Here is a 24,846-nt window from a genome sequence, read left to right on the forward strand (position 1 = left end):
GCAACCATACACACATAAAGTTCCACTAGATGGTCTCAGACAAGAGCAGAGAACATAGTTTGCCCTTATTGGAACATCTACTAGTGCTTTGTGCAACATGTACTCCTCTACGCCTTATTATAACTAGGAAAAAGTCCAAAACAAACCTTGAATTTATAGGCAAAAAGCTAAATTAAACCCTGAACCCTCAATTCCTGAAATCAGCACACCGAACTCTATAATTCCGGTCTATTTTAAACCTTGAGAGGACTCGGCCGGTGTTTGCTGAATTGGGCCGGCCCAGTAGTGCAGTCGCTCGCGCGCGCACTAGTTTTTTTCTTTTACGTTTCTTTTCTTTTTACACATGTCTAATTTTTCTCATTACCCAGTGTACATTTTGAACGCATACATTAAGTATTTTTTGAATTTTTTTTTGATATTTTCAAATACATTATGGACATTTTGAAATTAAATGTTTTCAAAACTTTTCTGAATACATGGTAATATTTTTCGAAATACATGTTTTACATTTTCTTAATGACAATACACATTTTACAAAACTACACGAACACTCTTTTACATGGTTCAACATTTTTAAATTCGCATACACTTTCTTTCTATTACATGTCATGTATATTCTGTTAAGGTTATGACATATTTTTGTACAACACGCAGACATTTTCGGTACATTGTACATACATATTTTTGAAAATGCCACAAACACATTTTCTGAAACTCGTGAACATTCTTAAAATGTTACATTTTTTTAATGTACGAAACCATTTTATTTGAATCACATGAATATTTTATACATTGTATAAACATTTGTTTGAATTGGCCCGTACATTTTTTTAGAATTTGTTGTATTTTCTAGATGTCACAAACTCAGAAAATATTTATGTATCAAAAAGTGTTCGCACTTTAAAATTTTGTTCAGGTTTCAGAAATTTTTTGTGTTTCGACCATGCTAGGTTGCATGTTCGACTCCACGGCATGTTTTTTTTTTGTTTTGGAATTGTTACGTCGCGCGTTTAGAAAAAGAAAGAATGAATTTTTATGTCTTGTGTGAAGAGAAAAAAAACTCGCATCATGTCTGGTGGGCCGGCCCAATCGATTCCGCAGCCGACAATCGAAAACATTTTTTTAGAACATTATTTACGAAATAGTTTATGAAATTCGAAAAACATATTTTAAAACTGTGACACAATATGAAAATCTGAAGAAAAAACATAGCATCTGAAAAACTGTTGGTATTATGAACATTTTTGACAAATGTGTTTTTCTTTTTGAAATCAAACACAGTTTTTAAAAATGTGAATCGAATTTTAAAATGGCAAATAAAAATTAAAAACACAAAATGAATTGAATTTGTGCCAAAAATAGAAAGCATGAACATTTTTTAACTTCTGAACAATTTTAAAAATGTGTGAACAGTTTTGGAACTTCACGAATTCTTGTTGTGTTGTAGTGGGCCGGCCCAAATTCTTGTGTGTGAGAGTAGCTGGTTATCCCGGCCAGGATTGTACTATTCCCAGTTTGCCAAACAGGTCTAGGGTCCAAAATAGACCGGGATTGCAAGTTTAGAGTGCCAATTTTCGGGATTCAAAGTTCGGGGTTGGATGTAGCTTTCGTCTATAACTTCAAGGTTTATTGTGGACTTTTTCCTTATAACTAAGAAGAGGGGCAAAGTTGTTTCAGATGTGGCTGCAACACCACATGCATGCTGCTGCTTCATGATGCCACAAACGTTCCGCTAACGTTCCGCTGCTTCTGTTCACCAAAGATAAGCTCATCAGATTACGACCTAGACATACATTTAACAGGATCTACCGGTGGATGAGAAAGAAATGGTTGCAGCAGATGTTGTGGTGAGCCTTATCCAGATTTCATAAACAAAAATCAAATAAGAAAAATAAGCTCCGTAATTCAAAATCATGCGAGGAAAGAGTTTTCTGAAGGCATCCATGTGTGGGCACTCATATCATACATAAATATTTCTACAAGCAAATATATAGTTTATTGTTTTTTAAGGACCTGAATATCCAGTGAACCTCAGGTTTTTAGGCATGGAAAATCAAACGTTTTTCATGGAAAATTATGTTCGCCGAGGATGGCAGGTTTAGTTGGCGAGCATGGCAAATCCGCCTCATTTCATTTTTTGCCATGAAATTTCCGTGCTTGCAAACTAAATTTGACATCATCACACCAATATAAATTGCCATGAAAAATGTTCGATTTGCCATGCCAAAAAATCTGACGTCAGATTTTTAGCATTTCCCTTTTTTAATTCTTGGTTACCAAGTTGCCAAACTCGAATCATGTTTGTAAAGTGAAATTTTATATAGAACACAAAGATACACTCCTTTGAGTTCTGACTTTACAAAAGGGTGCAAACTACTAATACTCTATTAGAATATTTGAATCTACCAACATCTCAGGAAAACTTCACACCCATAGATGATAGCATTATCTAAAATGAAAGTAGGACATCTTTCAGAAAAGTAATGTTGATAAAGGAAAAGGTAATCAGAAATCACTAACCTTCAACTGGCAAATTATCCCTTACGGGTTGATTATTTAGCCAAAGGAAGCTCTGCACTTGCGAGACCAACATAAGCAATTCTTAGACCTCCGACACCCAGAATTATTTCCCAGCTGAACATTACCTTGGCTCTGACCATAATCATATGTAAGCTCTGTCATTGGAGGAATGTAGAATGCGATGTGTGGATATCCCTCATCACCATGATCATATAGAACTGGTTGCGAGAAAACATTAGGTGAGCAGCTGTGGTTCATAAAGCGAGCTATGTTGCCAGTCCGTTTTGCACTAATAACTATTGGCAGCTGCTTAGATGGTTCTTTTAAGTCGGAAGGACTAGATTCGCCCAGTAATTCTGGTGCATAGTTCCATCTTACGTTCTGCTCCGAGGGAGGGGTCTCAAAGATGTAATCGTCTTCTGCATCAACAGCATTCTTGTCAATAATTTCACCTGCATATTCACATATAAGGGTGTGTTTGGAAGCCAAAGTATTTTTGTGGTTTTTTAGGAATACTTTGGTTTCTGGAAAAACTTTGGTATTCAATACTTTGAGTCATTTGGATGAAAAAAATACTGCAGTTCAACAAACCGTGGTATCTCTAAAACTGTGGTATTTTTGTTGTATATAAAAAAGAGGCCCTGACCTCTTTTTTTAAAACCGAGAAAGCGCTTGCTGCTTGATCTCTTTTGTGTCCAACTTCTGGCCATCAACGCCTGTGATGCATAAATCGGTAGCTAGCCCATCGATACGTTCGGCTAGAGGCGGACGTACACGTACACACTGCAAACGTCGACCTTCAGTGCATGTGTTAACTACCTCGGTCTTTGACTGATTACAAGAGATAACTCTACTACAGATCTTAACATCTAGGAGGACATGCTCGTGCAAGGTTGAATGCATACGGTGGCTATTAGTACCAGCCACCGGTGGAAAAAGGGCCTTTGGTCGCGGTTCGCAACTGCCATTAGTCGCGGTTGCGCAACCGCGACCAAATAGGCGCGACTAAAGCCCCCCCCCCCCCTTTAGTCGCGGTTGCTTAAGAACCGCGACTAAAGGCCCGTCCACGTGGGCGCCAGGCGGCCGTCGGGGCGGAGGACCTTTAGTCGCGGTTCTTCTGGCCAACCGCGACTAAAGGCCGCCGCAGGTTTAGGGTTTTAGCCCCCCCCCCCCCCAAACCTGTTTTCTGTTTAATTTGTATTGTTTTATTTCTTTTGTGCTTTATTTTAATTTTGAAGGAGTTTCACATATTCTACGGTACTACATACATGCATATGAATGTACAATTTCAAACAAATTTGAAATTAGAACCAAAAAGAATTCAAGAGGAATATACAATATATATTCAATATCATCGGATGACCATATACAATTTTGAACAAGTTTCCATACATAATTTAATGCATATAAAGTTCTACGTCCTCGTAATGGTGTTCTCCTTTAGGATGGAGGACTTCCCTCCTGAACCATTCAGCTAGTTCCTCTTGAAGTGGTCGGAAGCGAGCTTCTGGACTAAGCATCATCCGGAGGTTATTCCTCTGAGCATTGGTATCACTCGGAACCCGCTCAGAGGTGTATCTCCGGATCATCTCACAGACATAGTATGCACATAGATTGGTCCCCGCTGGCTGAATATCCTCACCATTCTTAGCCTTTGACCTTTTGAATTCTAGCTCTTTTTTGAATTCACCGACCTTTGTATCTACGAACCGTCTCCAAACCCTACGAGGCAAAGAAAATTAATGAACAAGAGAGTTATTAGTTACTTGATATTAGGAAATGAACGAAATAGGTCGATCGATATAGAGCGCAAATGAATGAAAATAATTACTTCTGCAGCATTCTTCTCATGCCGCCCCAAAGCTTTGGATCCTTATTCAGAGAGTCGTGGACGAGACATTCTGAGGTGTCAACTTTAATTACTAGCAGAATCCAGTGGAACCTGCGGACACGATACATGCACAGTACGTCATGCATAACTCATCGATTAGCCGGCCACATACCATGCATGGAGTAAACAAAAGAGGATGTGCTGAAGACAGAAACACTCACCCAAAATGGTAAGGAAATAGAATATCACTTTTGAGTTCCTGCTTTGTAAGAAACTGCCACAGGTCTGCCTCCATGTCGGCGGGGTGATGCTCCAACACATATCCATTAACGATGTGTGGGTCAATGAACCCAACATCATGGATGTTCCTTACTCTGCATTCCTTAATCTTCATTCTGCATGTATAATAGCGGACACAACAATATAGTTAGGACATATATATAGTGCAGGCAATATGAACGAGATGGGGTAGAAATAAATCACTTACAGAACGTAGCAACTGATGATAGATTTGTCGAGCTCGCGCAGATTGAAAAGCTGGAACAATTCACTCAGATGAATTTGTACATAGTAATGTTTGAAGTGATGCTCATATCTAACTTCCGCATAAATATATTCTTTGGCGTTTTTATTTTTTATGTAACCCTTGTACCATTTCAGCAGACCTTTCATTTGTGGAGGTAGATCCTCTTCCTGCGCAGGCTCGACGAGAGGCCCATTCTTCACATATGTAATTACTACCTCCTTCACTGGCGCCTCATCAAGGCCTAACAGTTCACGAAGAGTAATACCTAAGTTGGCCGCTTGTTCTCTGGCACTCGTTACAGTCAATCCATGTGCTGCCGCAGCTGCTATGATATCGGGGTCATCCGGACCGGCGGCTTTCACTATAAGCGGGGCAATCGATTGTTTACTTTGTTCCCCGAGCTGGGCAACTCGTTTCCCGCTTTTTTTACTTTCTAATTCCGTTTTCTCGGCCTCCTCCAAGGCTTTGTTCTCCTGGTTCTCCGCCCGCTCTTTCTTCTCCTTCAACATGAGTGCCTGCCTACGAAGTTCACGTGCATAGTCGTCAGGCAGATTCTTCGCGGCTTGGGACGGTGTGCTCAAAAATGACTTAGCCCACTTCTTTTGCTCATCAGAAAATACTGGCTTGGGCTCGGGCTCTCTTTTCTTCTTGCAGTCCGCCTTCCATTTCTCATGATCAGCAGCCGCGGCCGCGGCAGTTTCCTCGGCACTACGTTCCCAAGGCCTTGTGGGGAGAGGCTTCAGTGATGGCTCCGGTACCTTTGTGGTCTTAGGTACATAAGGGTCCGGGTTAATAATCCAGGACTGCTTCTGCTTCTTTGCCGGAGGTGGATTGGGGGGCGGCGTCTGATCACCCGCCGGACGAGGACTGGGGGGCGGCGTCTGATCACCCGCCGGACGTTGTGGACTGGGGGGCGTCGGCTGACGTGACGGAGGTGTAGGTGAACCGCCACCACCGTAGGGGGGTGGACTTGTTGTCCTTGGCGCCTCGCCTGGAAACTTGATAAACTTCTTTTGCCATAGAATGAAATGGCGCTTGACATCTCCAAGTCTTTTCTCCCCTTCAGGTGTAGCAATGTCAATCTCCAGGTCCTCAAACCCTTGGACTATGTCCTCCACCGTGACACGAGCATAGCCATCTTGAATGGGGTTGTTGTGGTGGAGTGCTCCAGGTAAACATGGTAAAGCACTGCCGATGGCTACCTTCATGGACATGTTCCCGATAGGATAATACAGATGACATTCTTTCATCTCCTTTATATCGTCCACGGGGTAGCGAGGAGGCTCCGGTGCAGTAATTTCGACCACCAGAGGCTCCGGTGCAGTAATTTCGATCGTCGGTGCATCTGCACCAGCCGGTGGGGCCTCCGTGGAAGCCACACTGCTTCTCCGCTGCTGGCTTCTGAGATCCGCTGGATGATCTTCATGCTGCGCCCGAGCTGCATCTCTTTCGGCTACTAGTACACTCACGGTTTTCTTCATCACATCCATTTCCGATGCCAACCGCGCCACAACATCTGCTTCCCGATCCATCTTTCTCTTCCGGCTTCTGTAACCGTACGGGTCATCGTTCTGGGGGAACCCTATTTTCCACGGAATGTGCCCCATGCCTCGTACACGTCCTCCGTGTTCAGGATTCCCGAGGGCTTTTGTCAGCGCGTCGTTCTCTCTGTTGAACTTGATCTTCCCCTCTTGAGCATCCCTCATTGCGTCAATAAGGGCTTGGGTGGGTTTAATTATTTTGCCCCGGTAAACACACTCCCCTGTCTCCGGGTTCAGCGTTCCCCCATGCCCGTACCACCAGCTTTTGGCCCTTGGGTCCCATCCCTCCGTACCTGGACGGATTCCTCGCGCCCTCAGCTCGTTCTCCATCTTCTCCCACCTAGGCTCCCAAAGGCGATACCCTCCTGGCCCCATAATATGATTGTACTCCTTCTTAGCCGCATTTTCCTTATTTTTTTCGATATTTGAATGAACTGCTCCGATTTCTTTTGCTTCACAAATTCTGGCCAATCATGTTTCAGTTTCTCATATTGTCCTTTGAAATCCGGAGTCTTGTTCTGCTTGACAAAGTCATGGGCTAGATTTTGCTTGAATTTCCGGAATGCGTCGGCCATCTTATGAAGAGCGAACTGTTTGACTAGCCTCCTCCTCTCCTTGTTTTCCTCAATCTTGTTACCCTCCTCATCGAATTTGTTGTATTCCGGAGGTAGAACGAAATGTTCCATAAGCTTCTTGAAGCAATCTTTTTTTGTTCTCTTATCGACAAAAGTGAAACCAGCAATTCGTGCCTTCTTTGGCTTATTCCACTCCTGGACGGTGATCGAGACGTTGTCTCTAACAACGGCTCCGCATTGGTTGACAAACTTGGTGGCGTTCTTGCGGGGCTCCAGCGGCCTGCCGGTTGCACTGTCGACAACCTCGATGGTGCATGTTTCTCCTTGTTTCATCGTCTTGGTTGCGCCACGCTTTGACGACGTACTCGATTGTTTCGACGATCCGGCCGAGGGCTAAAATAAGAAAGAGAGTCGCGCGCGTTAGTACACACATATTTATTCAAATCAGTTAGTTTGTATCACCAGAGGCTCAATGTATATATATACCTCGGCGCCGGAGGTGGTTGCTACTTCCATTTGAAGATCGTCGTTTATCGACGTTTGTTCGGCATCATCTTGCTGACGGCGCCCTTCATCTTCACCGTCAAGGTTCAGATAAGAAGAGATATCATCTTCTTCTTGTCCGGTCGGCACATATAGAATATCGCCGTTTATGATGCCGAACATATGTGCTTCACCGTCCGGATCATAGTTGTCCATAATCGGGTCAGCTCTATCGTCCGCCATTATGTCAGTCCTGAAAACATGTAGTAAAAACAAATTAATTAAGTGAAGAAGGGGGGCGGTGGCGGTGGCGGTGGCGAAAGGGCGGTGGCAAAAGGAGGGGGCGAGGAAGGGGTGGGAGAGGGTGTCGCGGTAGAGCGCGAGACGGGGCGGCAGACGACGGCGTCACGGAGAGGGAGGCGAGGACAACACACATGTATAACCCTCGCCGCCCCCTCTCGATCCCAAAAAAAACACCGCGCGCATCGCCGCCCCCCTCGCCGCCCCCTCTCCGTATATGCGCGGGGTCGTGTACATTTTTTTAAAGCGGGATCGTTGTACATTGACGCGCGGGGTCGTTGTATATATTGATTATCAAGTTTTACTTTTTTTGTTGTTAATTATCAAGTTTTATATACGTTTTTTTTGTTAATTATCAAATTTTACGGTTTTTTTGTTAATTATCAAGTTTTAAGTTATTTTACCGTTTTTGTTAAACTAATTAACTAGTTAAAATTAAAAAGAACAAAAAAAAGAAAAAAAAAGAAAAAATTCCGGTGGCCCGCGGCGCCCCTCTCTCTCTCCACGATCTCGCTCTCTGTCTGAGACCGGTGGCCCGTGCGCGCGCGGCAGTACCGAGGCCGGCCGGCGGCGTTGAGGGCGGGCGAGCGAGGCGGCGCGCGCGCGGTGGGCGAGGGAGGCCGGTGACGGCCGGCGGCGCCGTTTCGTGTGGGCGAGAGGGGGCGGCGCGCGTGGGCCGGGGCGGGGCGCGGTGTGCAAACATACGGCGGGCGGCGTCGAGGGCGAGGGCGACGGTGGGCGGCGTCGAGGGCGACGGCGGGCGGCGTCGAGGGCGAGGGCGACGGCGGGCGGCGTCGAGGGCGAGGGCGACGGCGGCAGGCCTTCGGCGCGGTGTTGAATCGGAGAAGACGAGAAAGGGTTCGGGCCCTTGTATTTATAGCCCCCCCCCTTTAGTCGCGGTTGGGGAGGCGACCCGCGACTAAAGGGTAACCTTTAGTCGCGGATGGCCAGACCAACCGCGACTAAAGGGTTTTTTGGCGGGTTTTTGCGTTCCCGCGCGCAACGACCTTTAGTCGCGGTTGGCCAGGCCAACCGCGACTAAAGGTATTTTTCAAAATACTTTTTCTTTTTCAAAATCTTAAAAAACAAATAATATATCAAAAAATTCAGAAAAATAAAACTAATTCAATTCAATATGTTAAAAACACAAATATTATATCAAAAAATTCAGAAAAATAAAACTAATTCAATTCAAAATTCTAAAAATACAAATAATATATCAAAAAATTAAGAAAAATAAAACTAATTCAATTCAAAATGTTAAAAATACAAATAATATATCAAAAAATTCAGAAATATAAAACTAATTCAATTCAATATGTTAAAAACACAAATATTATATCAAAAAATTCAGAAAAATAAAACTAATTCAATTCAAAATGTTAAAAATACAAATAATATATCAAAAAATTCAGAAAAATAAAACTAATTCAATTCAATATGTTAAAAACACAAATATTATATCAAAATATTCAGAAAAATAAAACTAATTCAATTCAAAATTCTAAAAATACAAATAATATATCAAAAAATTAAGAAAAATAAAACTAATTCAATTCAAAATGTTAAAAATACAAATAATATATCAAAAAATTCAGAAAAATAAAACTAATTCAATTCAAAATTTTATACGCCTAGGCAGGAGTACGACAGCGACGACAGCAGCGACGACGACGGCGGCAACTTAGAAGGCGACGACTACCAGTACAACGGCGGCGGCTATGAAGACTACGAGTATGCATATTATACGCCTAGGCAGGAGTATGACTAAATCACTCCAAATTTCATGTATCGTCAGTGGTATCTCGAATCATTCGAAAATGGACACCAAACACATCATGGGTAATATAATTCACATGATCCATTCAACAAAGTTTGGTACAATAAATTATTACACATCATTTCTTCCCTTGTGTCCCTGCTTGCTTACGATTGTGCCGTATCCATGGAGCATCCTCATCATTTAACTTAATGCTTGGGTCGGTGTTCACTTTGAAGGGCGGAATTTCAGCAAACATATTATAATCTTCTGACATGTCTGTCTTGTCCTCCACTCCCACGATGTTTTTTTCCCTGAAAGAACAATGTGGCGCTTTAGATCATCGCATGATGTACTGATCGTTTTCTTATCTTTCCGTTTCCTCGGTTTGCTACTCATGTCCTTCACATAGAAAACATGAGCGACATCTTTCGCTAGGACAAATGGTTCGTCAAGGTAACCAAGATTGTTGAAATCCACCATTGTCATTCCGTATTGTTGGTCCACCTTTACCCCACCTCCTGTTAGCTTGAACCATTTGCACCGGAACAAAGGGACCTTAAAGGAGGGTCCATAGTCAAGTTCCCATATCTCCTCTATGTAACCATAATATGTGACCTTTTGCCCATTCTCGGTTGATGCATCAAAGCGGACACCACTATTTTGGTTGGTGCTCTTTTTATCTTGGGCGATCGTGTAAAATGTATTCCCATTTATCTCGTACCCTTGGAAAGTCGTTATAGTCGAAGATGGTGTCTTGGCCAACATGTACAGCTGATCTACAACATCATTGTCATTCATTAAATGTTTTCTCAACCAACTGCCGAAAGTCTCCATGTGGGCCTTCCTAATCCAGGATTCAGGCTTCCCCGGGTTGTCCGAGCGTAAAATATTCTTGTGTTTCTCAAAGTACGGAGCCACCAAGCTGGAATTGGTCAGTACAGTGTGGTGTGCTTCAGTCAGAGAATGGCCGTCCATACATATCGTTGATTTCCTTCCGATCGTGCCTTTTCCACTTAGTCTCCCCTCGTGCCGCGATCGAGGAAGACCAATCGGCTTAAGGTCAGGAACAAAGTCAACACAAAACTCAATTACCTCCTCATTTCCATAGCCCTTGGCGATGCTTCCTTCTGGCCTAGCACGGTTACGAACATATTTCTTTAATACTCCCATGAACCTCTCGAAGGGGAACATATTGTGTAGAAATACAGGACCGAGAATGAAAATCTCTTCGACTAGGTGAACCAAGAGGTGCGTCATAATATTGAAGAAGGATGGCGGGAACACCAACTCGAAACTGACAAGACATTGGATCACATCGTTCTGTAACCGTGGTAGAACTTCTGGATTGATTACCTTCTGAGAGATTGCATTGAGGAATGCACATAGCTTCACAATGGCTACTCGAACATTTTCCGGCAGGAGCCCCCTCAAAGCAATCGCAAGCAATTGCGTCATAATCACGTGGCAGTCGTGAGACTTCAGGTTTTGGAACTTTTTCTCCGCCATGTTTATTATTCCCTTTATATTGGACGAGAATCCAGACGGGACCTTCATACTGCTCAGGCATTCAAAAAAGATGACCTTCTCTTCTTTGGTCAGAGCGTAGCTGGCACGACCTTGAAACCATTCCGGATGCCGGTCATCAGGGTCTTTCAAACGTTGCTGGTCCTGTCGTGCTTCCTTTGTATCATTTGTCTTCCCATACACGCCCAAGAAGCTTAGGAGGTTCACGCACATATTCTTCGTAACGTGCATCACGTCGATTGCAGAGCGGACTTCTAGGACTTTCCAATATTCTAGCTCCCAGAATATAGATTTCTTCTTCCACATGGCTGCGTGCCCGTCAGCTCCCTTCGGAACTGATTGTCCGCCAGGACCCTTTCCAAAGATGACTTTCAAATCCTTGACCATATCAAATACCTCAGCACCAGTGCGTTCCGCAGGCTTCGGCCGGTGATCTGCCTTGCCGTTGTAATGCTTGCCTTTCTTTCTTACTGGATGAATTTTCGGAAGAAATCGACGATGCCCAAGGTACACGTTCTTCTTACAATTTGGCAAATGTACACTTTCAGTCTCATGTAAGCAGTGCGTGCATGCATTGTATCCCTTATTTGACAGTCCCGAAAGGTTACTAAGAGCAGGCCAATCGTTGATGGTTACGAAAAGCAACGCTCGTAGGTTAAATTCCTCTTTTTTGTGCTCATCCCACACACGGACACCAGGTCTGCCCCACAGCTGTAAAAGTTCATCAACTAATGGCCTTAGGTACACATCGATGTCGTTGCCGGGTTGCTTCGGACCTTGGATGAGCACTGGCATCATAATGAACTTCCGCTTCATGCACAACCAAGGAGGAAGGTTGTAGATGCATAGAGTCACGGGCCAGGTGCTATGGCTGGAGCTCTGCTCGCCAAAAGGATTCATGCCATCTGTACTTAGACCAAATCTTATGTTCCTTGCGTCAGCTGCAAAATCTTTGAACTCTCTATCGATCTTTCTCCATTGCGTTCCATCTGCGGTGTGTCTCAACTCCCCGTCCGACTTACGGTCCTCTTTGTGCCATCGCAACAACTTGGCATGCTCTTTGTTCCTGAACAGACATTTCAACCGTGGTATTATAGGAGCATACCACATCACCTTGGCGGGAACCCTCTTCCTGGGTTTCTCGCCCTCAACATCGTCACCAGGGTCATCGCCTCTGATCTTATAACGCAATGCAGTGCATACCGGGCATTCATTCAAATTCTCGTATTCACTGCGGTAGAGGATGCAGTCGTTGATGCATGCATGTATCTTCAGAACATCTAAACCTAGAGGGCAGACAACCTTCTTTGCTTCGTACGTACTGGCGGGCAACTCGTTATTCTTTGGAAACATATTCTTCAACATTTTCAGCAAGTTTTCAAATGCCGAGTCAGCTACACCTGCCTGTGCCTTCCATTTCAGCAAATCCAGTGTGCAGCCCAGCTTTTTCAGACCATCATCGCATCCAGGGTACAACGAATTTCTGTGATCCTCTAACATGCGATCCAAATTCTCCCTCTCCTTTTCAGTTTCGCAGCGTCTCCGTGCATCAGCAATGGTCCGACCAAGATCATCAACGGTCTCATCACGTGCCTCTTCTTCACCTTCACCTTCCCCTTCACCTTCCCCTTCACCTTCAGCATCCTCCATGAAAGTATCACCGAAATGAGCAAGATAGCTTTCATCGATGAAATCATCCCCTTCTTCATCTTCTTCCATTATAACCCCTCTTTCTCCATGCTTGGTCCAACAATTATAGCTTGGCATGAAACCGTGCCGAAGCAGGTGCAGGTGAACTTCTCTTGAGGAAGAGTAACCCTTCTGATTCTTACATTCAACACATGGACAGATAACAAAACCCTTCTGCTTGTTCGCATTAGCCACTACGAGGAAATCTTTCAAACCCGTAGTGAACTCGCGGGAGAGTCGGTTACCGTACATCCATTGCCGATTCATCTGCATTATTATAATATAAAATATATAATTAACCATCATGCATTTGTTAAACTAACTAGCTATAAACAATAGAAATTAAACAATGAACAACACACATGCATATTTTATCAATGACACACATGCATGAAAGGTTCAAGTTGCTAACCGCGATCGAGGAGGAAAAAATAAATGAGGAACCTCAAGTGTGGCTCCAACACTTCATATCATGTTTGTTTCACCCTCTTGGGGCATTTCATCAAACACCTTGTGTGCATAAGAGGAACCAAAAGCAAACCTACACCCCCTTGTGAAGCTTGTGAAGAGAAGTGACACCAAATGGCTAAGTGAGCGTGCTGAACTGGTATATATAGGGGAGGAGCTTTAGTCGCGGTTGGCCTGGCCAACCGCGACTAAAGGCCTTTGGGCACCTTTAGTCGCGGTTGGCCTGGCCAACCGCGACTAAAGCCCCTCACGTGCACCAGCTGGCCACCGAGCGCCCTGGGCCCAGGCCTTTGGTCGCGGTTCGTCTGCCGAACCGCGACTAAAGACTTCATTAGTCGCGGTTCCTACAGTTTCGCGACTAATGGGGCTGGACGGAAGCCTCTTTTTCTACCAGTGAGCTGATCCCTGGGTGTAGCTGAATATGCATGCAACAATGTAACAGTCGATGCAAACCAAAGAAAACGGAGAAAAAATGCCACTTGCCAAACACCTCGGCAGTTTTATCAAAACTGAGAAAAACTATGGTTTTTAGAAACTGAAGTATTTATTGCCCATGTATTGAAATACTTAGGTTTTGGAATACCATGGTTTTGAAAAAACGTTGTTGCCAAACTAGGCCTAAATGTGCCTGCTCGGATAGGATCCCAACTACGGAGGCCCCAACCTCGATCTCCCGTCTTAAACACTTCAAAGTGGATTTGGATACCTTTTTGTACAACCCGGTTCCGGCAATCATGTACACAAGTGCATGAATCATTGCACTCATATAACATAGGCATCCGACTAACAAGTGTGCCTGAAGCACTGTAAGGAATGTCACCAGCATTTTGTATGCGTACAAGAACAGTCGTTATCACCAGGTAGGCACACGCTTATGCATTTGCAGCCTTGCATCTTTCTCATTGAGCTCAGGGAATTCACGTAGTTAAGTTTAGTTGTATAGATGAAGTGGCTAGGGCCTTTCTCGTCATCGACCTCATTTACAAGGCAGACAGGTTTACTTTCCACACCGTATGATATGTCGTTCAATATAACACGATCTCTAGAGGATGGATTTTCCCTCCATTTTTCAGTCTTCTTCCAAACTGCAATGCCATCAGGTTGTCCAGGTTCTCTCAGCAACTTGTGTTTAAACACATTGAACCCAGATTTCCCTTTCTCCACCCAGGCTTCTCTGATCTTGTAAAGGCCATCATATATGTATATCTTACCAGTTGAACAAGTCAAATCTCTCACAGTGCAAACAACTCTAATGGGATTACCTCTATACAAACTCCTCTCCAGTGCAAGATTACCTCTCTCAAGCTTTTGGTCATCCTTACCAGACATGCCATGTCCAGTGTAAACCAGAACATCTGGATCGTCTTCGGTATTTTCATACACACCAGCTGCAACGACGCTAATGGCCACAGGGTCCTCCTCCTTACCAAACTTAGCAGATATGTAATCTATCCCTACCATGCTCTGACTATTTAACCCTACCAGGCACATCTCGATTCTGAAGTAGAACATGTCACCAACCTCAACACCTGGAACCTCTCCAATCTTCTTACTCTTATTGACGCGAAGTTCAGCGTTCATCATGATACTCCCAGCCTTCAAGTTATGCTGCTGCTTCGCTACTTGCTTCGCCTCATCCAGCAGCATGAGCCGTCGCCGCAGTGCATCAAACATAAAAAGTACATTATCTGCATATTCCCTGGGATCATCTGAAGACAAAGATGGCAGGTGCGGCAGGCTTGTGTCAATTTTCCTGGGCCGTCCATGTTTTGATGTGTCCCCACTGTCAACATCTTCAGAATAACTTGAAGGAGTCACTGAACTATCAGACACACGCTTCGGCCGCCCTCTCTTCCTCTTACCACCCTCCAATAAGGTGACTGCAGGCGGAGTCTGCATAAGGGGCTCACTCTCTTTTGAATGAACTGGAGGAGTTATAGTATCTGAACCATCCTGCACAAGCTTCGGCCGCCCCCTTTTCTTTGTAACAGATTCATGTACGCTAGATGCAGGAGGTGTCTGAAAAATAGGTTTGCCGTCTATTATAGGCACTGAAGGAGTTGGTACAACAGAAACATCTGGCACACGTCTGGATCGTCCCCTCTTCTTCTTACCAGATTCCTGTGTGACGGCTGAAGGGGGTGTTTGGAGAACAATATTATTACCTTCTGGAGGAGCTGAAGGAACCAAATGAGGAGCCGTAGGAACCAAATGAACTGGAGGAGCCGTAGGAACAGTAGTATCTTGCACACGCCTGGGCCTCCCTCTCTTCTTACCAGATTCCTGTGTACTGGCCGCTGGAGGAGTTTGCAACACCGGGGAGACCATTGTGTTGTTTGAAGTACCATTAGCATTAGCAGCTCCATTCATATGAACCATATATGCAGGGACGGATTCAAGGGGGGACGAGGGGGGGCGAGACCCCCCCTAACGATCGTGCCGCACCTTAATAGCGATCAGTTGGTCGCTAATTTTGTTGGCTACGCAAGTGTACGTGGCTTGCTTCGCCCCCCCTGTGTGATTTGTGCTTCCCATAGCCAGCGAGGGCCCATGTAATGGTGATCAGTTGATTGCAGCCTAAAGGCCCAAATCCCAGAAAAATAAAAAGGAAACATAGCCCATCATGAAAGCGAAGGGGCCAGGCTACGAAGCAGTACCCACTAATCCCTTCGATTCCAACCTAAAAGAACTGCTCCAGAGATCGCGCCGGCCGTCGGCCGCCTGCTAGATCTTCTGTCTAATCTATCCATCCAGAAGGGAAGGCGACATGAAAGTGTCATTGTGTCGATCCAGCAGCTCATTCTGTCCGGCCGGCCTCATGGATGGATGAGCTACCTAACGAGGAAACAAGGTTTAGTTTTTATTTCCAGCATTAGATTTGGTTGTGTCTTTCAAACCATAAAAGGAGCGATTCTAGAATTAGAGATATTAACAGCTTGCTCACATGATTTGACCCTGAATTCCCAATATCGCGGCCGCTTGTGGCGATCAGCCACATGGATCGTTGTATCTTTTCTCCACCCAAACTTGATTGCGGCCGCTCATCTCAGTTGACAGCATTAGATCGTTTCTCTAGGTATAACCATAGTATTAATCAGACTGGTATTAATATATACTTTTTGACATCAACGTATTATTGATCTGGCCTGATACGGTGATCCCTAATGCATTAGTTAGTAGCAATTCTGAAGTTGCAGTAACATGTGTTCTCGGTGATAGATATAGATCTAATTTAATATACTTATCTTTTATCTCTGTTTAGCTGTACTTCTCTACACAAAAAATAAATAGAAAGAAAATAACATATTGCTACTTTCAAGCCATCTGCTTCTTGTTCAAACTCTTTGTACTGAAAATCCAAATTCAACTTGCTAATCTTATGATCATATAGGTAATCATAGAGCTAATTTACATTGACAGTTGCAAAACATGTGCTATTTTTATACATTAATTAATACTTGTGCAACTGTTGCAAAGTATACATTTGACATTTTACGTGAGACTTGATATACATATTATTATGTGTGTGACAATTATCTCTTTTTGGGGTAAAATAAGACGGTTATCTCTTTTTGGGGTAAAAAAAGACAGTTATCTCTTTCGCCCCCCCTATGTTCAAATCCTGGCTCCGTCCCTGCATATATGGTTGCACCGGGTTGGGATCTGCAGGAGCGGACAGTGGTCGAATAGCCGTGCCATTTTCGCCAGGACAGAGCAGGCGCCGGGCAGATTCGCCATGCCGAAATGCGGCAGACGGCCAGCGATCTCGACACATCATGATCGACTGGCTGGCTGGCTCTGTGCTTGCATGATGCACAGTTGCACAGCAACGTAGTAGTAGCCCGTGAAAAACAATGTGAGAAAATAAAGAAGAGAATGGAACACCGATCATGTGCCGGTCGTCCAATCTCCGGTCTTGACGACAGACACAACACATAGACGTTGGAACTTGGGACGAGACCACCCCACGTCGCTGAGGATCCAATCAGAATCAGGTCTTGTTTAGTGGAGCTCACATACATGGTCACGTCACAGTTTCCAGGTCCTCCAACGGCGGGGTACCCTTCTGACCTGGGCCGGTTAAGGTAGTCCTGCTGCTCAATCAGTCCATGATGACAAATCACTAATCTATTTTAGTGCCCACTGCTTAATCTGCATGCAAGCTGGGGGCTATTCTTTGGCCAAGGCAACACTGACAAGAATGATGAGAGTGGGATAGAGTAATGGAACGGCGCTGTCAGGTACAATCAGGCCGGTTGCCTCGTCGCTCCCAGCCTTGCACAAGCTGTACATTATTAACGCACATACACGGCCTAATAACTCCCTCCAAACACACTGGCTTTTGTCTCCCGAAATCGTCGTTGGTGTCACAATCAGCCGTCCTAACGTCCTGATTCCAGCATTGTTTTTTATGTCCTAATAACATCAATAATTGTCCCTGTAACCTCTTTAGGGGGTCGACCGCTAGCTAATCACCCTCACCAATCGCTCTTTGGAATCATGGGGTGCTGGATTAGCGTAGTACGTACCACGAACCGGGCCATCTGGGTTGCAACTTGCAAGGGGGAGTACGTACGTACTCTACTGGGCGCCAATGGGGTTACATGTGTGTGTGCAGGAAAGAGGAAACCCCCGCAAAATGATGGTGGATTAGCGCCCTAATCAGTCGGGCGTCGCTTTTGGTGGTAGTACATCACTTGGCCATGAATTGATGAAGGGATGTAGATAACCATTTTCGGGGTGGTGCATGCATGAGTTAGTGGGACGCATGCTTGCACAATAGTGGTGTTTGGGATATGATGATTGTGTGTCAAGCTGTCAGCCAACCGGCTGATGATGGATCCATAAAGCAGTAGGGTGCATACATGGTGCCCCTCGACTTCAATCACACGTCGGAGAGCAGTTCCCGTTTTTCGGTTGGATTTGGATGGGTGGGTTGTCAACATGCCAAGATTCCTCTGCTCTTGTTAGTGTTGGGGCTTTATTTGGGAGCAGGGGGTTGACAGGTGATGCCCAAACACCCCTGTCTGAACCTCGTTCTTCAGGCATGCGGTGCAGTTTTGTGGAATTTGACAGAGAAGAGAGCCCCATCAGTAGTGATGCACAAAAAAAAGGTAGACGGTGTACTGTAAAAAAAATACTACGGAGTAGATGGTTAAAAATATAAGTACTAGTACAGGATCTAGTAGCACTTTTATTCTCCTGATCCATGAAGAACTAGCACGTGAAACTCAGCGAAACACTCGGGCCATCCTCCTCCGACGCCTAGATGCTTTGGATCACTGGCATTTAGCGGTGTCTTCGCATTGGATACTCATCCCGGTAGAAAACAACGTTCTCTTTTTTCAAAAGGAAGAAAGTACCACCACATAGGATCCATGCCCGTTCGAGCCACGCATCGACATGTCAGTACGCGAGTTCCTCTACATCACGCACGCGTGGCCGGTGTCTGTATCTGAAATTTCCATTTCACTTGCAGTTGCAGAACTAGCTGCCAATCGGCCCGATGGGCGCCTGGTCGGCCGCACGGGCTCAGCAACGTGCACGCTAGAGCCTGCAGCCGTGCGCAACGCGTGCTGCCGGTTTGGCCATTGGATGCTTGCTGCAAGGCGTACTACACAAGTGTGGTTATAGTAACATCGGGAGAAGCGTTTACGGAATGTGGGGTTTTGAATTATAAACCTGCACGAGGAATGAACATACCGAGGGTGGTTTTGGGGTTCCCGGAAGAAGATGGTCAATGGAGCCTTGACACCAACGACTCACGAGGCGAATAGACTGCAGCAACCGTATTAAAATGCAATGGTTTCCATGTCGGGCTTGCGCGTATCCTCGCAAGCACCGGCTGGGTTTCGGTGGAATTGATATCGATGCTTCCCACATTTCGTGTGGCGAAGTCCGGTGAGACGGACGGGATGGGATCTACCCGTCGTACCCGATGGCGATGGACTTGCGCTTGCCGACACGTCCCAAGCCACGTCCGTGTCCTTTGTCTTCGCCCGGATCACCACGTCGAGCAGTGCGCCGCGGAAGTCTGCGTGCACGGCGACTAACTCCTGATGACGACGCCTTCGTGTTAAAATATCGTCTCGTCGGGACAAATCTTCGAGAGGAGGGAGGATCTTGGGAAGAATCCAAGCAGTTTTTACAAGAAAACGCTAAGCATGAGATAGGAAAGCACGGCCGTGCTTTTCTTACTGGAAGCCACATTGTCGTCGCGTGCCGTGGGTGGACAGGCGACGGAACACGGAGTTCGTGAGAGTGACCCTGCAATGCTGGCCAAGGCTGCTTCATAACTTCGCTTAGTTTCCGTGGGTGCTTCCATAATCCAAAGTCACGATATGCACCCAGCAAAAGGCCGCCGCCGGTTTGCGTGTGAATGCCTTTTCTGTTTTTTTTTTACGATCATTAGGGTCTTCCCGCCCACGGATTCCCATCTGTTTGCGGTTGTTTCCTCAGTGTTGAGTATATTGTGTACGTGTACATTTATGTGTAGGCCCATCTCCTGTTTCCTTTGTATAGTTAAGGTTGTGGCCCACCTTTATACTTATATATACGTGCCTGGTGTACCGATCAATACATCGAGATTGCACATCCCATAACTTGTCCTTCTACATGGTATCAGACGCAGCACGATCCTAAACCCTAAAAGTCACCGCCGCCGCCGCTACTCCCCGCCGCCGCCACCAGCCGCCGCCGCCGCCGCCACCCTCCTCCTGGTCGCCGTCGCCGCCGCCTTTCTCCACCACCTCCCGCCGCCGCCGCCGCCTCTTCCCGAGGCCGCCGCCGCCGCTTACTCCCGCTTCCGCCTACGCCCTCCCTCTCCCGCGCCGCACCCTCCCTTCCCACCCGCGCCGCACCCGCACCACCCCACCCCCTGCAACCTGTGCCGCCGCACCTCGTCTCCCTTCGCCTGCGCCGAGTCCCAAACCCTAACCCGCGCCATGAGCTCCTCCTCGTCCACCGTCTCCAACCCGTTCGCTGGTCCCTATGTCACTCTCGTCCGCGACCTCAACATCCATGAGCGTGCTCCGGTCAAGCTTGATCACACCACCGCGTCCTACTCCGCCTCGAAGCGGTATTTTTCGCTTGTGTTCCGTGAGTACCTCCTGCACGGCCACGTGGACGGCACCGTGGATTCGGCGCTCATGATCAACGACGAGGAGTGGATGATCCTCGACGCCACCATCATCCGCTGGTTCTACCTCACCATCTCCAACGATCTCTTCCACACCGTGGTGGACGACGAGGACGACGCCCATGCGGTCTGGACCAAGCTCAACGGCCTCTTCACCGACAACCGGCTGCAGCGCAAGGTCCTGCTCTACGGTGAGTTTTACGGGTGCCAGCAACTTTGTCGGCGTTCTGGGAACGGGGGTCCCCAGACTTGCCTGCCTGCGGCCCGCGGCGTGGCTCAAAGGGGGACCCAGCACGGCCCATCTTCACCAACAAAAACTCAAGACCCTCGCGAGGGGCCAAGCCTCGCGGGGCAGACGACACGGAGCTTCCTCAGGCACGGCCTCGTCGGGCTGGCTCACGAGGAGGCGGAGAGATCAAGGCGGGGTACCTCACGAGGTGCCCGTGACGCAAGCCATGACGACTCAGGGCGCCAGGCGGGTGCCAGCCCGCGCAGCGTCCTCCTTTCCTCTTTGGTGCAAAGGGGGCAAGCGCAGCCGCGGAGTACCGAGGCATCAGGCAAAGGTTGCCATTTCGGTGCAACGAGACCAAGACCAGGAGGACTACGAGACGGAGGTCACCGTGGAGCCCAAGACGGCGTCATCACCAGAGCTTTGCGCAGGCGAAGACTACTTTTGTCAGGATAGTTGATACTTGCTGCCCCCCTTCAAATTAGCCCGCCATTGTTGGCTCCCTTCCCGCTTAATATTTGGGGAGAGGACCAGGGCCACTATAAATAGAACCGGCCACCCACGTAGCAAGGGGTTCGGCTCAGTCTCCTCCAAGGGCTCGACAAGTAGAGAGGTGGTAAGCAGAGAGAGGGAGAGAGATAGAGAAAGGTGGCTGAATTCCTCCCAGCAGTTCATCGCCCCAGCCAAGAACAGACCCTCGCGAGGCTGTTCTTCCTTGTACTGTTCATCATCATCAGCCCGAGAGGCAATCCACCACACCACACACTGGAGTAGGGTATTACACCACAACGGTGGCCCGAACCAGTATAAACCATGTGTCCCTTATGTTGTTCTTTTCATAGCTTTGATCCTAGCGTGGCGGGGGGGGGAGGGTGCAGGAAGGTAGGAGGCGAAATCTCCACGCGCACCCCAGTGTTTGAACCTCAAGGGTCTGCCGGAACCTGAAATCCGACAAACTTGACTCATCCATCGATGATTTTTGCATGCGCCTCAAGAAGCTCGTCGATGAGCTCCGTGATCTCGGGGAAAAAATCGGCGACGAGCTCCTCATCAGCACCCTCTCTGGCGGCCTCAACGAGGTTTCGGGAACGCCGCCTCCAACCTCACCCTCATCCTGGAGCCTACCTTCGCTAAGGTGGTCGCGTACCTCAAGTTGGAGGAGCGCCGGATGCGGGTGGCGCGGACTCGCGCGACCCACACCGCCCTCATCACCGGCACCCGCGGGGGTCCAGCCCCGCCACCGCCTCGCCCGACGCCGCCACAGCCGGCGGCGCCCGCCTTCCCGCCAGGCTTCCTGCCCGCCCCGGCCGCCCCCTTCCCGCCGCCCCAGCCGGTGGCCAATGGGGGGGGTTGTCGCGGTGGCCGTCGTGGTGGCCGCAAGCAGGGGGCGCAGGCGCTCAGGGAGGAGCACCCCGCCCACCGCAGCATGCTTCACAGCCGGCCCCGTGGTACACCGGCCAGAACCCATGGACCGGCGTTGTGCACGCCTACTCCATGCCGGTACCTCGGGCCCCTGCCCCGGGACTTCTCGGCGCCCGGCCACAGCCACACCAGGCGTTCTATGCTGCGTCGCAGCCCTACGCGGCGCCCTACGGCCAGCAGCCGCCGCCAGGTGGGCAGCCGCTGCTGCCCCTGACGGCCGCGCCGCCTCTCCCGCCGGCATAGTGGGACCCGGCCCTCCTGGCGGCTCTCCATAACACCCCTTCACCGTCCAGCTACACCGGCAGCGGCGACTGGTACATGGACAGCGGCGCCACCGCTCACATGGCGGCGTACCCTGGTAACCTCCACACCGCTCACATGTCCACACTTCCAAGCGAATCACCGTCGGTGACGGATCTTCTCTTCCTATCACCCATATTGGTCATGCCTATTTTCCGTCTAACTCCACTCCAATATCCATGTCTAATATTCTAGTTTCTCCTGAACTTATTAAAAAACATGTTTCCGTTCGTTCTCTTACACGTGAAAATCCGGTTACCGTTGAATTTGACGAATATGGTTTTTCTGTTAAGGACGCTCGCACGCGGATGGTGCTCCACCGATGTAACATCCTAATCCTGCCACCCTTCGCCACATACTTCGGAGTTTTTCTTTCACGTGTAATAAGAACGAGGATCACTCGTGTCATGCATGTTGCCTCGGCAAACATGCTCGTCTTCCGTTTAGGGCTTCTTCTTTTGTTGCTTCGTACCCGTTTGAGTTAATGCATAGTGATGTTTGGACCTCTCCTCTTGCCAGTAATACGGAATTTCTTTATTATCTTGTCATACTTGATGACTTTTCGCATTATGTGTGGACCTTCCTGTTGCGCCGCAAGTCGGATGTTATATCCACTCTCGCCGCTTTCTACTCCTATGTTCTGACGCAGTTTGGTCGTCCCATTCTCGCGTTGCAGACAGACAATGGGAAGGAGTTTGACAACCTCGCTGTTCGTAATCTTCTCACCACACATGACATGATTTTTCGTGTCACTTACCCGTACACCTCGCAGCAGAACGGTCGCGCTGAGCGCATCCTTCGCACTCTCAATGACTGCGTTAGGACTCTTCTCTTTCATGCCAATGTGCCTCCGCGCTTTTGGCCTGACGCTCTCGCCACCGCTTCTCTCCTCATCAACATCCGCCCATGTCGTACTCGCAGGAACTTTACACCTCATCATCTTCTCTTCGGTGCACCCCCCTCTTATGATGGGCTTCGCATCTTTGGCTGCCTTTGCTACCCTAGCATCGCCGCTACTGCGCCTCATAAGCTTGCACCCGGCTCCGTCGCCTGCATCTTTCTCGGCTACCCACCTAACACTAAGGGCTACCGCTGCTATGATCCCGTCTCCCATCGTGTTTTCACCTCCCGACACGTTTACTTTGATGAGATGGTGTTTCCGTTTCAGTAGTAGGTACCTCTTGTCACCTCGTCACCGCCGGACACCGGCGGCTCTTCGATGACTACATCAGGCGGACGATCTCGTTCGGCCCATGGACCGCCTCCAGGCTTTGGTGGTCCTTGCGCCCTCACGCCGGCGCCGGCCCCCTCGGCCTCCTCGGCCGACTCTGCCGGCGCAGCTGGCGCCCCTTCTTCACCCGCCGCCCCCGACTCGGGCGCCGCGGGTCGGGCGCTGCTGGCTCGGCCGCTCCTTCAGCCGCCTTGACGCCGGCCTCCTCGCCGGCTCCGACGCTGGCCATCTCGCCGGCCCTGACACCGGCCTCCTCGCCGGCTCCGACGCCGGCAGCCTCGCCGGCCCTGATGCCGGCCTCCTCGCCGGCTCTGACGCCAGCCGGCTCGTCGTCCGCCTCGCCAGCTGCCTCGCCGGTGATGGCGCCGGCTGGCCCAGTTACACGGGCTCGTACCGGCGTTCATCGTCCGAGCCTCCGGTACTCGAGCGACGAGTATGTCCTTGCAGCCTCCACCGCGGAGCCGTCGCCTCTTCCCGTGTCCGCTCGCGCCGCCCTTCGTAATCCTCACTGGCTTGTGATGATGCAGGAAGAGTTCGATGCTCTTCTACGGAACCGCACCTGGACACTGGTTCCCCGGCCTCCTCGCGCCAACATCATCACCGGCAAGTGGGTCTTTCGCCATAAGACCCGCTCGGATGGTACTCTCGAGCGCTACAAGGCTTGCTGGGTGGTCCGTGGTTTCCGCCAGCATGCTGGAGTGGACTTCACTGAGACGTTTGCCCCGGTTGTAAAACCGGGCACGATCTGCACCGTTCTCCAGCTTGCCGTGTCCCGCGGCTGGCCCGTTCACTAGATGGATGTCTCCAACGCCTTTCTCCACCGCCATCTGGAGGAGCAGGTGTATTGTGAGCAACCCACCGGTTTCGTCGACGCCTCACTTCCTGGCCATGTGTGTCTGCTGTCCCGCTCTCTTTACGGGCTCAAGCAGGCACCCCGTGCCTGGTACCAGCAGATCGCCGGGTTTCTTCAGACACTGGGCTTCAGCGTTACTCACTCGGACGCCTCACTGTTTGTCTATTGCCACGGTGACATGACTGCATATTTGCTTCTTTACATCGATGACATCATCCTGATGGCCTCCTCCGCATCTCTTCTTCAGCAGATTACTCTCCGGCTGCGTGACGAGTTTGCCATTAAGGACTTGGGTGCTCTACATTGTTTCCTTGGCATTGAGGTCGTTCGACGCCCGGATGGTTTCTTTCTTCATCAGCAGAAGTATGCACATGAGCTTCTTGAGCATGCTGGCATGCTCAACTGTCACCATGTTGCTACTCCTGTTGACACGAAGGCCAAGGTCTCTGCTCTT

The 24,846-nt window shown here is 48.3% G+C and overlaps 1 pseudogene; it reads right to left on the minus strand.

Moving 5' to 3' along the window:
- Window positions 1-2,402: 2,402 nt before the first annotated feature.
- On the minus strand, window positions 2,403-16,997 carry LOC123057059 (histone-lysine N-methyltransferase, H3 lysine-9 specific SUVH1-like; annotated as a pseudogene).
- Window positions 16,998-24,846: the final 7,849 nt, after the last annotated feature.

The sequence above is a fragment of the Triticum aestivum genome, chromosome 3A (genome assembly GCF_018294505.1).
Source record: "Triticum aestivum cultivar Chinese Spring chromosome 3A, IWGSC CS RefSeq v2.1, whole genome shotgun sequence".
NCBI classification, from domain to species: Eukaryota; Viridiplantae; Streptophyta; class Magnoliopsida; order Poales; family Poaceae; genus Triticum; species Triticum aestivum.